The following is a 17196-nucleotide window of genomic DNA, read 5'->3' on the forward strand; positions in this document are numbered from 1 at the left end:
ATGGACTGATATGCGGTAGAAACTGTGCAAGGCCAGCACATCCCCTCACGGTTAAGATTTGGATAAAGTGAATGTATAGAGGAATTATAGGCCTTTGGGGGGGGGGGGGGGGGGGGACAACAAAAAAACAGTTTCGTTCAGATTGATGCTCTGCTTCTGCCATGACGGAAAAGGCCGAGATCACTCGGCACTAATCAACAGGCTGGACACGAGCTGGTCTTTATCACTTTGTCCCCTTTATATGAGTCCCAACCTTGGCTGTGTGACCAGTTGCCTGATTTCTCATTTTGTTGCACTGCGACTGACAGTGAGCGCCTCTGATTGAGGGGATCCATTAGGGATCAGCCTGAGGAAAGCCCGTTTGATGGATGAGACCAGCAGTCACCTTCAAAGCTTGCTAACAACACCTGTATCCTCTCTGTCACACAGGCACACACACCCACTCACACAAACCAGCCACATTTCTGCTGACATATAGCAATTTACTCACTTTGTAGGGAGAGAGGGAGGAACAGAGGAGAGATATCTTCAAAGCCGAAAATCCATACTGGCCTGTCACTTCAACTTGTAGCCAAAACTAACAGCGGAGTTGCACTTTTGAAAATGTGTGTGCTACTTGAGAAAAACAGGTACGCACGTTGGGGCAAAACTCTAAAGCCGCTTTTCCGTTACAGGTTCCAGAACGGCCTGACACCACGCCGCACTGGCCTGGCCTGGCTTTTGCATTACAGCAGGCGACAATCACTGTGCAAGCCGCCACTGCGCAGTTCGCGCTCACGGTTTGCCGTGTTTGGCCATAAAATCTCACGAGACAAAAGTCTCGGCTACTAATTTTGCAGTGACGTCACAAATTACAGCCTATCAAATGCATAAATGCACTACTTTATCCTTTAGTACATATGGCATTGTAAATATGGTTAGGTATTGTTGGAAAACACAATTACGTGTACTGTATATACTTTCGGTATTTTTACTTTGAATGACTAGGCCGTGGCCGGCGGGCGACTCTGTCTCGCTGGCTATAAAAGCTGGAAATGGGCGTGTGGAGTTACTTGCCACATCGTTTGAGAAACGCCTACATCTGTCGGCCAATCAGATGACGGTGATGTCACAGCCCCACTCGGCCTGCGTTTTAGAACCATCTCGGAGGAGGAATCGTTCCGTTGTAAGCGCATGACGATGAAAAAGTGAAATGGAAACACGGCCACTCACGGGGGAGCAAAGCCGTTTCAGCGTGGAACTGTTACAATGGAAAAGTGGCTACAACGCTTCTTTTAATACGGGTGGGGCTATGAAAGTCAATCTTCAAAAACATTTTTTAGACTGAAACATAAGGACAGCGTTTTCTTGCATGCACCTCGAAAAGATGTGAGGCTTGTACTTTATTCCTTTGTCAGAAGGAAGTCATTACATAATCCAAATTCTAGACAAGTTTGCTTGAATTGGTTTAACATATAAAGTGCTGGTTGTAAAAAGACGGATTTACAATTAGTGTGCAGAAGCTCTCGAACAACAGTAGTTTCTGATTTGATTTGATTTTTAGAAAAAATAATTTTCGGTTTTAAACATGCATGGAGTATGCATCATTTGTCGTATATACGGAAAATAAAATGTCAGCATTTAATAAGTGTGTAAATTCCGATCGGCGCCGCGGACAAGGGAACTGACTCAAAATGAACACCACACTCATCGAGTCACTTTTTGATGCAGGCTTTCGTTGACTAATTGCAGCTACATATGAAGCCAAAATATAAATAAAAAATGTGCATGATTATTTTGGAGTTTGAGCATTGTGTTGTAAGTGCACAAGTATCCACGTGTTGCTGGGAAAAGCCCTCCTGTACCTAACAGGCTAATTGCTCTCTGCAGTATTAGGCCCCATCAACATTTGACATTTAAATACAGAGCTGCTAAAAGCCTCTCTGCTTATTTAACATCAACATTAGCATCCATCACATCCCTCACAGAAGGGCGGACCACAGTTGCGGGGGTCTTGTTGACTCCATTTCTCTCATTTCCCCCGCTATTCAAACCCCTGAATAATTTCTCTCCTAAATCATCAATTGATGAACCTAATCGGAATAATGCTTCTAATCTAGATGGCTGCACAGCAAGGGCCGCTGAAAAGGCATCACGCAATTTGTACGCAGTCTGAAATATGGAGGGAATGCTGCGATAAGTGAAGGTAAGCAGGGAGGGTGAGAAAAGGAAGATGAGCAATGGAGTGTGGAAGGAGAGAGAGAGAGAAGAGGAATGGTGGGTGTAACAGAGGGAGGAAGGTCAGCAGTGTGGCGTTACAGAAGGAAGGTAGAGGCTGATGGGCACCAAATGAACAAATTATGACGGGCTCCATTTTGCAGGATGGGGTCACCCCTCCCCCATCTCCCTGCCACCCTTCCTCTCTCCTCCACTCCTCCTCTCTCTTCTCCTCTCTGACAGTTCAATTTCCCCCTCTCGCCTCTCCGCTGCAGCCTGCTAATTGTGAGTGAAGCCTTATCATTGGGCCCCCCCATTCACCCTCGGCCCGAGGCATCGCCGTGTCTTAGGGAGGAGAGCGGAATGTCAAAATGTTATCCGAGACGGCAATCCGCCAGAGAGACAGAGGTCACACACAATAAGAGTGGACGCTCGTCCGAATTCGCAAGCACAGGAAAGTCATCCTTTGCGCACGACGCAGGGACAAATGATTAAAAACGGCTGCGGGTTTTATATGATGGATAGATTCGGCGATTGATTCATCCATAGGTATCTACGTGACAGATACTGGAGATAAGTAGTTGGATAGTTACTGTGGTTGGATGGATGGATGGATGGATGGATGGCCAAAGAATGTGAAAGAAAAAAAGGCCTATAAATTCCAGGCAGTATAATCAACTGCTAATGTTAGCTGCTAGCCCCGACGCCATGTTGACTGCAATCCACAACATCACTTTGTGTTAAGTGTGCTCAATCATAGTTGAACTTATTTGTGCCGGTGGTGTCAACTAGATTTCAAAGGGAGCTGAAACCCCACAAAATTTGAAGAAATAATTTATCGCATATGCCAGCACGAGAAGAAAACAATGGCACTCTTTATTAATATTTCGCTCATGGAGTACATTCTCCCAAAGACCTAAAAATGCGATTTTATAGAATGTTTTAAACTTATTTTATTAGAATATCTACTTTGTAGATCAAAGTACTGCTGATGTAGAAGAAATGGACATTTCTTTATTTCACACTTCAAAAGTCTCAGAGAAACTGTGCATTATGTTTCAAAATAAAATCAGGCATATTGACGTGTGGCCTTTCTTGCATTCTAAAAACTGGTAAAGATGGATGGATGAAGTAATTTGACATCTTTTAGTCTACTTTAATTGTAATCCAATCTATTTCACTCAGAAACATTGTCTTGTCGGATGCAGAATCCACACTTACAGGAAGCTGAGCTGATGCACATGCTTTCGCTGAAAAGGTGAGTAACATGTCTTATTGGTGAATCAACTCAACAGACCTGCAGTCAAGCACTTCTGCGCCACCAATTTTAACTGAGGATTTTGACTGACAACATTTATCTGTGTGTGATATTTTCACAAAGCAACAGTGTTGATTTAAATGACACCTGATCTCGGCCTGTGTCACGCACTAACGTTTTCCTATGTAAATTTGAAGTGACACCATCTTGCATTTGGCTTCATTGTTGGAAACACTTTTACCTTTCTTCGGCTATACCTGCCAAGGGATATTTAGCGCAGCAGCTGGTTGGTAGACAGGGCGGGGTCTAAAGTAATTTACTGGTCAACTGATTGGGCTGCTCTCGGGTCAGAATAATCTGAATGCGGGAGGAACCAGCAGGACAGAATCTCTGACCCCAAACGTCCCCATCACGCAAGGCTAGATGGAGGGAACAAGCGCGCTCGGTGGGGAGGAGATTCCGAGCGAGAGATCGCTCATCTATATTCCAACACTGGTAATAAGGGTTAATTCATTGGTTAAGGATTAACAAGGCGCAAGAGTGTGATAGGCAAGCAGTTGCCTTCTCAAATATAAGTTTAAATCAACCCCATTAGGCGCGATATAATTTCGGACCCAGAGCCCCTCCTGGTGGTAAAATAATTACACAGTGACCTCGGGGACTACTCTTTTAAAGTAAAACTCCTTTGGAAAGTCAGACGTTTTCATTTCTTTTGTGCCTAAGAGTTTTCCCTCATTTCATTGGAACGGCTCTAAGGCTTGACAGTAAAATCATGCTGAAAGGGTATCTTGCAGCATGCAAAACTATAGTGTTGTTTTATTACCTTGACATCATGTTTAATCAGTCTCACTGTATGGTTGGTCAGTATTTTTATACTCTAGGACATTTTTTACTTGGCATTTCAACTTTAAATATCAGGAACAAAAGAATGAACAAGAATAATATTCAGAACCACTACAGCAGTTTTACTTTCTTTTCTACACAGTCATCTGAGCTTTAATGAGACACTGACTAAAATTATTATTATGAATAAATTATTCAATGTTTACATGTACCCCCTGCAATGTGCTCACGTACCTCTGGGGTACGTGTACACTGGGTTGGAAAACACAGGACTAAGGAACAGTACAAGGCAGTCCTGAAGGATTATTGATTTCACCATTTGGTCGGTCATGGGGAATTTCACTGATTGTATGAAGTGACTTATTTTGTAAATTCCATTCTATTTCAGTAAAAACAGAGGTGTAATTCATTTAGTCCCAACTAGTTTGCTGGAGGAGAGGAGGGGTGCTGATTTTAATATCGTAACAAGGACGACGATATCGTGGCGGTTTCAATATCGCAATATCGCCTGTGTCGTTCCATCCCTACTTGACAGAAATTCTTACTATACTGTATACATCGTATTATGCGCGTAGTATTATGCACTCTTATTTAACGCGAAAAGAAGGTAAAATGAACTTTCATGTCAAACATGAGTCAAACGTGACCTCGTGGCAAGCCCACACTAATGACAATCTGAGCTAAGCTAATATTTCATCATCAGCTAACCGTTGTTGGAATAGTCTGGATGCTATTAGCGGACTAATGGCCAAAATATTCAGGCGCTGTTAAAGAGCAGCCAGCCTTGGTCACACTTAGGATCCGCTGGCTCGTTTAGCTACGCACATAAATTAGCATGTGAAGAGGAGACATGCAAGTGATGGACACACAGGTGACCCTTCCGCGTGTAGGTGCGTGCACAAAGGCACGCAAAACACATACGCACTTACACACACACACACACACACGCCCAAGCATGGACACCGTGACCCCTACATGGTTGATGAGACAGGGGCTGATATGCGAGTCAGGCGGAGCCACATTTGTAAAAAGAGATAGCCAATTACGGGAGCCCGGGCTGGGGGATAATAGCCTGCCTGTCAGGGTCTGTGTGCATGATCTGTAAGTGCATGGATGTGTGTGTGCCTGTGCCTGAGCACGTAGCACCCAAGAGTGAATACCAAGCTCCCTATTCTCACCTATTTGCCCTATATCTTCATTGCTTGGGTATTAATTTCAGAGCAGCGCGGCCACACAGAGAGCGGGTCGTTAGTGTGATTCATCAGGGCTTCCTCCCCAAAAAAATGGTGGGGGAAAGGCAGAAAGGAGCTTGAAGGCCTTTTCTAGCACAACCACAAGAAGATTTCTGGTTTCGGCACCATGAAAAAAGGGATAAGATTTAACTATAATCACATTTCATGCTTTGTAATAGCATGTACAATGGCCTTCCAACATTGGTCGAACAATCGTAATTTAGCTCAGCACCAACTTGGAAAGCTTCAAAGATATCAATCTCCTACATTATGCCAGTATTTTGTCATCATAAATGTACAATATGATTGCCTTATAACACCAACTAAGGAGCTCATACTTTTGTTTGACTAAAAAATCATTTTATCGACGGTTGCATTTTTAAAATGCACGCCAGTACAGAGAGAACATAGAAACTCCACAGAGGAAGGCTGGAGCTCAGATTGGAACCCTCAATCTCAAAATTGTGAGGTGGATGTGCTAATCACAAAGCCACTGAGCCGGTTAAAGAGGTCAAAAGTCAGCCCAAACATATTTTTTTACAGAATATGTTCTATGCAGGCCCACTGGTTGAAACAAGGCATTCTGATTAATATGGCGTTTGTGGAATATGTGAAATCCAGCCATTGTTAGCTAACTCAGGGGGCAGCCATTTTGTCACTTCTCTCGACTTAAATGACATCACAGTGCCTCAGGGCTCAGGTAACGACCAATCACAGCTCACCTGTTTTCTTAAGGTGAGCCATGATTACCTATCTCAGGTGGCAGCCATTTTGTCACTTCTGCCTCAGGGCGCAGGTAACGACCAATCACAGCTCACCTGTTTTCTTCTGGTGAACCATGAATACCTATCTCAGGGGGCGGCCATTTTGTCACTTCTGCCTCTGGGCGCAGGTAACGACCAATCACAGCTCTCCTGTTTTCTTAAGGTGAACCATGAATACCTGTCTCCGGTGGCGGCCATTTTGTCACTTCTAGCTCAGGGCTCAGGTAACGACCAATCACAGCTCACCTGTTTTCTTAAGGTGAGCCATGATTACCTATCTCAGGGGGCGGCCATTTTGTCACTTCTGTCGACTGAAAATGACATCACAGTTGCTCAGGGCTCATGTAACGACCAATCACAGCTCACCTGTTTTCTTAAGGTGAGCCCCCTGAGATGGCTAAAAGCAGGTGCATTTTGCTGCTTAACTCATATTCCACAAACGCAATATTAATCAGAATGCCACGTTTCAACTAGTGGGCCTGCTGGGAACATCATCCGGAAAAAATATATTTGGGTTGACTTCCGTCTTTAACAACTGACCTCAGTTATTTTCAAGAGGTTGCTGCAGAGTTCAGTGCTTAGTCTGCCTGAGAAAAAGGCCGATCTTGTAACAAAAGTGTGTTTTGGTTGGGGGGGGGGGCTAGATCCTTGATCCGCTTCTATATCCAGATATATGCCACATTTTTGCTAAATAAGAATAACACGAAAAAGAAACAATGAAAACAACTTTCTTGGAGGAGGTAATGAGGCGGGGTCATTTAAAGGTGATCATGATCAAAGATATCTTGTCAACATAATGATTCAAGGCATTCCAATCGGTGCGTGTGAAGCCATGGAACCCTATCATAGAGACATTTGGACCAAACCAACCAGAGAGAAAGAGCAAAAAAAAAAAAAAAAAAAAAAACACGGCAGCTCCAGAATCATTCCAAAGCTCCGACATCAGTGCTTGTCCTGTACTTTCTACAGACGCATGATCTCCTCAAGGACTCGGCCCCGTCAGCCACAGCGGCCCAGCCACCTGAAACGGAGCCATGATGGACTATCAGAGGAAGGGAAAGCGTTCGGGGGAATTGTGTGGATTTAGTGGTCTGCTGCTGACACATGGCTTTGAGCGTGCTAGAAAAGCACTTTAACTCTTCACTGCTTTTATAGCGTGTACACACCCCATAAAACTTGAGTCTATGTGGCATCGCTCACGCTTTCAGACACTCACACACAATGCATATGCGTTGCATTTGTTCGTTAAACAACCAAATTCTCAGAGAGTAACTCAACGGGATTAATTGAATGGTCATTTTCTACGCCTTCTATTTGTGAGCAAAATAGGTTGAGACGACAGTACAAAAGTTTGTAAAACGGGCATACCTTTGCAGTGGGATGCAAGGAATCTATGGCGACGTTCACACGAGAAGAATCAAGTATTGTCGATAGTGTTAGAAAACAGAGAGACTTGCTATAATCTGAGAGGAACCGGTGTCCTCAGAAAATACAAGACAAGGACTAACAAAGTAAAGATGTGGCTCTGTTAGAGGTATAAATTGTGGAATAATTGAAAATGTCTTGCTCGATTATATCTTTAAAGCGGAAGTCAACCCAAACATATTTTTTTCAAGAATATGTTCCCAGCAGGCCCACTAGTTGAAACACGGAATGATGATTAATTTTGCGTTTGTGGAATATAAATTAAGTAGCAAAATGCACTCGTTTTTAGCCATCTCTGGGTTGTGAGCAGTTGTGATGTCATTTTCAGTTGGCAAAACACAAAATGGCCGCCCCCGGAGATGGCTAAAAACGAGTGGATTAACACTTTTTCCACAAACACAATATTTATCAGAATGCCTTGTTTCAACTAGTGGGCTTGCATAGAACATATTCTTGAAAAAAAAATAGTTTGGGTGGACTTCCCCTTTAAAAGTATATTTGAACTAATAATGAATACATTTATCGAATAAATGTATCACTTTTTGGTACACAATTTGGTAGACTTCATATTGTTTTCACAAAATGATACTATTGGTGTGTCCAGACATGTGGGTGTTATCTTTACAAACGAATGACCAATCTAAAGTGTTGGAAACGGCTTGCTCTCTTTGACGATGCAATGTTAATGGCTCTTCTAAAAAGTGTTGATTTTGTAGAAAAATTGCAATTGTAGAAAAACGAGCTATGTATGTCAATTAATGGCCAAACGAGTGCATCTTGACGTTATTCACACACACATTTAAGCCGAGCCAGATTGGATCTTAAATGCAAGAAAACAAAGCAATATGTGCTATAGCTCTCTCGCCGTTTCTCCATCTCTGTAATAGAGATGCAAGTGCCGTAATGCTCGCTGGGAGCCAAGCATGAGATTGAGGATTTCTCACACACCATGCATTATTCATAGTGCAGAGCAACAGAGTGTGTAAGATGAGAATTACGCAGCATGAAGAGAACAGGGGAGCGAGGACTGAAGGGAGAACAGGGGGGAAGATGGGGAGGAAGGAGAGGGCAACACAGGTGAGCGAGAAAGAGTGAGGGGAAGTGAAAAGAGACGGTGGACACGGTCAGATCTCCATTTTCTTTTCCTGTCAGCTTAACCCCCGGATTGTTCTTGGAGTTCGACAACAGTGGGGTGGGACGGAAATGAATATGGAAACTGGAGAGCCTGGAGAGCGTCGCCAGATTGGCTCACAATTTGCATTTGTTAAGTACACGTCTTGTGAGTCGGTTTGTATTCCGAGCACAAACTGAATAGCGCGCAGGAAATTTCAGGGCTCCGTTACAATTCGTGTCCAGCCTTTGTTCTTCGTAATGAAAAACAGTGGGAAGTGAGTCGGTGTTGGAATTGATTTGTTTAACAATGGCAATGGAACAAAGCAGGAGGCATGGGAGCAAAAATAGAAGTCTCGCTATCTTAAATGAAACCCCGAGACCAAGAAATTGCAAGATTGTGGTAGATACAATTTGACAAATGAATTGCACGGAATGATATCGTGCGTTTTTTTCCATTCAAATAATTGATCGATGGCGGGAAAAAAAAAAAAAAAAGTCCATTACAGTGTAACAACATTCACAAAAGACACGAACCCTCGCAAATATACTCATGGCGCTTTTAATTTACACCTTGAAAGTACAGCTAGTAATTGCAGGAATGTAATTCATCAGCCACTGTTTCTCTTATTTGAATTATTAAATCAGAGCGACTCTGTTGGCGGAAACCGCCGCAATAAAATTGTACTTCTTCTCCTGATGACCCTCATTTTCTTTGTCTGAAAGCCTTTCTCGGCAGAGGACTAATGGTTATTAGAGTGCCAAACTTAATGGAATATTACATTCCGCTGTATATTTTTGTTAAATGTGAGCATGCGTGTGTAAACGTCTCCTCATATGTGGCATTAATGACAAGAATGTGACGGTTACTGGCTTTTTAACTTCCCGGTGATGAAAAGCCAGTATTAATTTGGGCTACAGATTTCATTTGTTCAGAACAGGAAAAACAATATAAATCACTTTTAGAGTGATTAGAGGGAGGGTTGGATTAATCCAGGCTTGATTAGGGCATTATGCCGCCTTGTTATGGACACACAGGGTGACTGACGGTAATTACTGTCTGTAATAGGAGAACACACACTCAGTCAAGGCATCAGCCACAGCAGTGTAGGTGTGTGTGGGAGCGTGCAGTTAGATACTGCGGTTGATAACATTTGCTTTCCACCAATTACATCGAGGAATATGTTGAATATTTGCAATTGTTGGCACGAGCTGGCCCCAGCGCCACACACAAACAGGATTCGAGGGAGTGAGTCATGACTTTCTTTATGATTATTGATATCCTGAGACAAACATATTTACCCGGATAATAAAAACAGATGGCAGTAGGTAAGGCTAATATTACTCTGTGGAAAATTAGAGCGCTGCTAAATCAGCAAATCAATTTACGGACGCGCAGTTGAGCCTCACCCATAGACAATGTCGACAAGTTGAGGATCCAAAACGTCCACGCCGAAACAAAAGGATATTTGAATTAGGCTCATTAAAGGGGCGACTGATTTTATTCTTTGCAGAAGAAGTGTCTTAACAACATTATATGCAGGTTTTTACCATTTCTGGTAGGAGAGGTTTCCTGAATGTGTCAAGCTAAATATCCTTTTAAAGTTTGGAAGCAGACATAAGGCGAGCGAATGAGACGTGCCCCGTTAAAAAAAAAAAAAAAAAAAGATTGGAAAATAACGTATATTACGCATATTTAACACAATGCTGCACATCTCTCGCATGTCGCGTTCTTCCTTTATAGCGCCAATCGTTCCTTTTCATCACATCGCTGCTCGGAGGAGAACTTAAAACACGCTGTTGGCTCAGCAAGAGCTCCGGCGTGATTTGAAACGCTGAACCCCCCGCCCCCCTCCCCACAACAGTCCCTTTGGGCTGTAAAACAGCCATTGAGGGCCTTACTTTACGAGTGCACACTTCTGCTCTTTGCATGTTTATGGCCAACATTTGGAACGAATGGCACGCATTGGCTGGAACAACACAGATAAATCTTGTCAAGTCACAGGCGGGGACGCTGAGAGAGTGCTGCACTCAGTGGCGCTCGGTGGCTGACGGGAGGAGTGCTTGCATTATTCAATTAATACCTGAAAGGGGCACAATTTATGCAGCATTTAGCCCCGCGGGCCGGGACACACAAACACAAAACATGCAGCCCGCAAAGGCAGACTGGTGTTTGCATCCGGGGAAAAGACTGGACCCCCCCTTCCATTTTGCCAAATCAAATATACAGTGAGAGCAAGCTAAAAGGCACTTTCAATCAGCCGCTGCGGGTCTTTCTGTCAATCCGTGAACAACAACAATCTCGCCTACTTGGAGTGGTCCAAGTCAACATCCATTCGCCAATAAATTCAATCAGTGATGCCGCGTGTGCTGTTGTTAGTGTGTCACTCTGGCAGGTACAACAAGAAAAGATCTTTTTTTTTTTTTTTTTTTTCCAAGGAACACCTGCACGTGGAGACCATGTTGAATATTCAAGGGCATTCATTTACCTAAGTTTGGAGAATACTGAATTTGAATGCACTTTCCTTTGTACGCAATGTTGTTCCTCATTCCAAGTGACGATACGGGCAAATAATCTTACGAGAGCTGAGCAGCAGAGTTGTCAGGCCTGAGCTAATGACATTGACGTGGAGGGGCTGCACAGCAGAGTGATTGCCTGACAGTTGGAGAGCCAAAAGCAGCGCTCGCCGGCTCATCATGGGCCCGCCTGCGCTCTCATTATTCGGCCACAAATGGAAATGCAAATCGCTCGCTTGCCGCGGACGCCTCAAATTTATTAAACTAAAAGGTTTAATTTCCATTTTTCTCTGCATCAGCTTTATTTATAAATGTCGTGCCCTATGACGACCCTGTTATTTTCTCCTTCTCCTCCAGGCTCTTTACAAATCTGCTCATTAATATGGAAATGGAGAATCAATCGGGTTTTTTCCCCCGCTCTGTCGAAGGGCGTTGTGTGTAATGTGCTCTGACTGGTCATCAGAACAAACATGTTTACATATTCACACAGAACTTATGTCGACACTTGAAAATATGAATCTGATACTTTTTGTTTAGCTCATTTTTTCATGACTTGATTTGAGTTTACCTTCATATAAATGAAAGGTTTGAAAAAAAATATAGATAGATAGATATATATGTATATATATGTGTTTCTATTCCTACACCAAAGTAAAGATTCGATTTGTATCTCAATTTCGTATCAAAAGTTAGATAAATAAACAATACATTTATATAGTACACTATTATACATGTATTTTACATATAAATACATTCATAATAACCAAAGGTTGATTTTTTAAATCAATCTTATTGACTTTTTAAATAAAAATAGAACTATAATTGTGAAAGTCGATTTTGCCTATGATTTCCTCCGTGCCCCACTTTAATTCAAATAATTTCTGAAACGTGTCTTGTAGGTGCATGAACATGGTTGACGTGACTTGGGAAACTTATTGAAGCACTTACGCTAAATAGTCTGGGTCTTGTCAACATATGTGATTTCCATTTCTGTTCTCAAACGGGTAGCCAAAATCCTCCCGTACTGCTGACTTAAATAAACTTGGAGGGCCGGCAATTTCAGTGTTTTCATGTGTACTAGCCGTGTTTCATGTTTTTCTTCCTATGCTCCGCTCTCCTCACAAAGTTGAACAGAACAAGCATTAGCGGTAGCCACAGTTTTGCTCACTCTGGTCCGATGGCCGTCAGTGGAAAAAATAGTCCGTATAACACGCAGTTGGAGGAAATTGGTAAAATAATCATATCATACAGTATATGATATTATATTAGTTTGGTAGCACTGGGTGTTTATATGGCTGTATCTGGATTTCATGTCTTAAAGGGGAAGCCAAGTAAAAATATTTCGATACAATATTGTCCATGCGTCCCCACTAGTCCAAACACTGCATTCTGATTCATATTGCATTTGTGGAAAATGAATTAAACAGAAAAATCCACCCGTTTTTAACCATCTCAGGGGCCGGCCATTTTGTCACTTGCTGTTGACTGAGAGTAACATCACAGTTACTCAGGGCTCAGGTAACGACCGTCAAGGCTCAGCTGTTTTCTGGGTTTGGCCATTTGACGTACATAAGATGAGTCCTTAGACACTGTGATGTCATTTTCCGTCAACAGCAAGTGGCAAAATGGCCGCCCCCTGAGATGAATAAAACGGATGGATTTTCCTGCTTAATTCATCTTCCACAAATGCAATATGAATCAGAATGCAGTGTTTGGACTAGTGGGGGCGCATAGACAATATTGTATCGAAATATTTTTACTTGGCTTCCCCTTTAAGACATGCAGCGGAATGCAATGTTTAGACTAGTCGGGCTATATAGAACATAATATTGTAAAGACATTTTTGACTTGACTTTCCATCTAAGAGTACCACAACGTTTGGTTCCGATACTGTATTGGTACAGGCTTACGGGGGAAGTCAAATCAAACAGGCCCAACACGGCATTCTGATTAATATTGCATTTGTGGACTACGAGAAATCCACCTTTTTAGCTAGCTCAGGGGGCGGCCATTTTGTCACTTCTACCGACTGAAGATGACATCAAAATTGCTCAGGGCTCAGATAACGACCAATCATGGCTCAGCTTCAGAAAACAGGTGAGCCGTGATTGGTCGTTATCTAAGCCCTGAGCAACTTCGATGTCATCTTCAATCGACAGAAGTGACAAAATGGCTGCCCGGTTGATGGCTAAAAGTGGGTGCATTTTGCTGCTTAACTTATATTCCCTAAACGCAACATTAATCAACTCAAATCAATTTCAACTCGTGGGCCTGCATAGAACATATTCTGGAAAAAAATATGTTTGGGTTGACTTCCGCTTTAATGGTCATAAAAGACCTAAATGTCTTCTACCAGACCTTCCGATAGGAATAGATGAAAGCACAATTTACTTGGACTGATCAAGTACACTTTTAAATGTCAAGTGGTTCAAACAACACAAAGCCATGGATACTAACATTTTCGGCAGCATGCAATTTTAATGTTAACAGCATGTCAATGAAAGAAAGTTATCACCACAAACTGGTTCAGAGTAATTTGGCATCATGGTTTGTTTTCACTGCCTGATGGATGGATTACTACAGCAAAGGCTACGTGCTCACTAACAATGATTGCAACAAACTTGTGAACCAAAATGGAGAGTTAGCTGCCTTCTGTTTTCATACGGGGACTCTCACAACTACTACATAGAAAAACTCAAAATGATACAAATGATACCATTATATGTGTTTTAGCAGAAGGTCATGAGGTCACCAAATGGTGTTGATATTTGGAAACCGAAATGTTTTACTTCAATTCATGAAAAAAATGGGAGTGAAACAAAAGTGCTAGGTTTGAAACAAAATGGGAGTAGAACAAAAGTGCTAGCTTTATAGTGCGTGTTTGGTAGAATTTTTAGGAAAAGAAGTGTCCACTAAGATTGATTATGACAAACAGTAGTCTTAATAGTCCGCATTCAGGTTATCTTATATTTGGCGATCGATGCAAAATAATAATGATAATAAAAACAATCATTGACCGTAAATATATTTTGGGGATGGGCATTCTTACATTTAAAATGAGTCATTCCACCTTATGACGACTACATATAAATACTGCATTTCCATCCCATTCACGCATCAGAATATTGCCAGAATGGCGCCAGATGTTGCGGCATTAATAAGCCATAATACCAAGTCCTGCTTATCCAACCTTTCAAAACTCTAAAATAACACTCATAGACATTAATGAGATGTAATTATACGCCAGGTTCTAATTCAGGGCAATCTGGGGATAATTGCATCCACGGCTTTTAACACTTGGTCGTCAAGTTGGCGGGTGAATGACTTTCCCTCTGCCTCTCGGTCTGCCTGTGCCCGTCTCTCTACAGTCGACAGCGGAGAGTGAACTATCGCACCTATCCACTCTGGTCGGCGACCTAATGAACATTTCTAAATGGCCATGACCAGCTGGTTAGGAGACTAATGTAGCAGCTATTAGCCAAAGTGGTTGCTTCCACATACATACACACACACACACACACACACACACACACACACTCATGTGGACTGCAGTATTAGAGACAGAGGATGGGAGGACGAGGGTGGACATTTTCACCGTCTTATCCCCTAGGCACACATGTAGAGTACATACACAAAGACGAGCAGTCACAGCCACGGCTTGTTTATCTTTCACATTGTGCAGCAAACAAACCATGCGACACATTCTAAACCATTAGAGTGCTTATTAGGGCCTCAAGGTGTGTGTGCATCTGATTAGGAAAATTCAGTTTTACTCAAGGTCTAAGCACTGCGGTTGCAGACCACTGACCATTGATTATTCATAGACTCTGTGATTGGGTCCATTAATACGAGATTAGGGGAGGAACGGATGCTCACTTTGTGTGTGTGTGTGTGTGTGTGTGTGTGTGCAGGGGGCGGTTGCGTGTGCGTGCGTGTGTGTGTGTGCGTGCATGCACAGAAGGTGAATGGTAATGAATGTGCAGCCTGTGTTTATCTAGAGTCCATCACTGGGTTCAGTATAAAATAAGTATTGAGTGCATAAAGCAGACCGAGCAGTTAAGAGTCAAAGTTGCAAATACGCTAAATGTATAGCGGACATGAGCCTTCAATAAAAGCAAAGAGGTACAAGTGCCTTTTGTTCAAATATGACCAATAAGATTAAAACAATAAAATTGGGAATATCTTAAGCGCTGTCGTTTACAGCATACCGTAAGATTTCCACCTAATAGCATTTGTTCTCCAATTGAAACTTAATCTGGGTAAATGGTGCTTAAATGTTTAAATCACATTTACAGGCTGTCAACTCATCTGATGTTCTTCACATGGTCACCCTTCGTTTGAATGAAAATAAATTGGAGGCAAATGAGAAAAAAAGATTCTGCCAATAGAGACGCCCAGGCGGCGGCTGGCGGCATTGTAGCGCCTCCAAGTGGCTGGTACAAGAACCACGGGCAACTCGCACCGCAGTGGCTGCTACTCTTTCACTATGGTGAGGGCCAAAATCATTTATACGCTGTGATTTTTATGAAAAAGAAGTCATCATTATAGATATTATGGAAGTGATAATCCTCATTGGCAGCAGAGATCATCGACACAGCAGATGCTTCCATTGCTAATCATCCTCATCATCATTAGCGCAATCACCATTAACGTCCTCATTATTATCACATGGAGGAAGATGGCTGTCGTATTTGACCTACAGGAGATAAAAAATACTGTACAGCGGGCATAGTGTTTACGTAGAGGATTGAATGCACTGCAATAGGAGCTCGGGCATATACACTGTACTTTTACAAGCCCAGGATTTACAGTAAGTGATGGTGATAATGAGTCTAATGAACTCAAAACTCAGAAGATTCAATTCTAAAAAGGACTCTGCTCTTAAAAGAATCGGAACCAACGATCAGTACTGTTAAACCTGTTCGATATTTATGATCCCAAATTCCTACTTGTGAGTGAATAATAATTTTTGAAGTAATTAAATGAATTTGGTTAATTTCCTGTGTCACACCAGATGATTTCCCACCAAAACATATTATTTATTTACCTCATAAACTGTTGCTATTCATACAACAGAATTACAGTAAAACATGGGTTATACTCACGGCTTGGCGTTCACAGATTTATTTTCGGAACCTTTTCTCAGAAAAACCAGAGGTGGGCATTTTACAAAATTTTGCCGGTCCGTCGTTCGTCATCCGTCAGCGGCCAGGGTACCCGTCCGTCAGTCGTCTGTCCGTCATTTTTCGTGACGAACTGAATTGTAATCTGCAGTCTGTAAATACGTCAGTCAGTCCGTCATTTAAGTCCATCAGTTAGTCTCTCAGAAGTGCATTGGTCCGTCAGTCGGTCCCCCCCCCTAAAAACGTCAGGAAAACAGGTGTCCGTCAGTGACGATTATACCGATGGATGAAAACCCACTTTCGTCATTCGTCAGTCATACTCATCCATGTAGGTATATTAGTGAATATAAATGTTTACTTACCCAACACCAAGCCTTTAATATGGACCAATGCTGAAACTCAACTTTCCACTGTAAATGAAAGTGTTAGTTAACATCATTTAAAGACGCTGTTTCTAAATACATGATACTTTTGACATTTATTGACCATACTAGCTGAAAGTGACAAAACATGTTAGCTTGATTTATTCATAACACATCTTTAAGTGGCTAACGACTAATAAATAATGCTAACCTGTAATTAGAAAAAAATTACCATTCTGCTGCAGGCTGAGCGGAACGAGGCAGATTTTCAGTTACGTGGATGTCTTCTGGCTCAGAATTGAATTCTGGCTCTGGTGGCTCAAATATGTAGGGATGTGTAGGCATAAGAAAGTTGCTTCACAAAAT

The 17196-nt window shown here is 42.3% G+C and overlaps 1 protein-coding gene across 4 annotated transcripts in view; it reads right to left on the minus strand.

The window, feature by feature from the left end:
• The window catches only part of LOC147147141 (homeobox protein orthopedia B-like), a 71340-nt gene that overhangs the window by 52416 nt on the left and 1728 nt on the right, over window positions 1-17196 (minus strand). For 3 of the 4 annotated variants that reach the window (XR_015086775.1, XM_086030379.1, XM_086030377.1), the window contains exons 2-3: window positions 17063-17148; window positions 16831-16878 (exon numbers count right to left, since the gene is read on the minus strand). The exons of the other annotated variant lie outside the window; for it this stretch is intronic. The gene's annotated coding sequence lies outside the window, so the exon portion shown is untranslated. The remainder of the gene's footprint in view (window positions 1-16830; window positions 16879-17062; window positions 17149-17196) is intronic. 4 annotated transcript variants of the gene reach the window in all.

This window comes from Filicampus tigris, chromosome 5 (genome assembly GCF_054856515.1).
Source record: "Filicampus tigris isolate MCC_2025a chromosome 5, RoL_Ftig_1.0, whole genome shotgun sequence".
NCBI lineage: Eukaryota > Metazoa > Chordata > Actinopteri > Syngnathiformes > Syngnathidae > Filicampus > Filicampus tigris.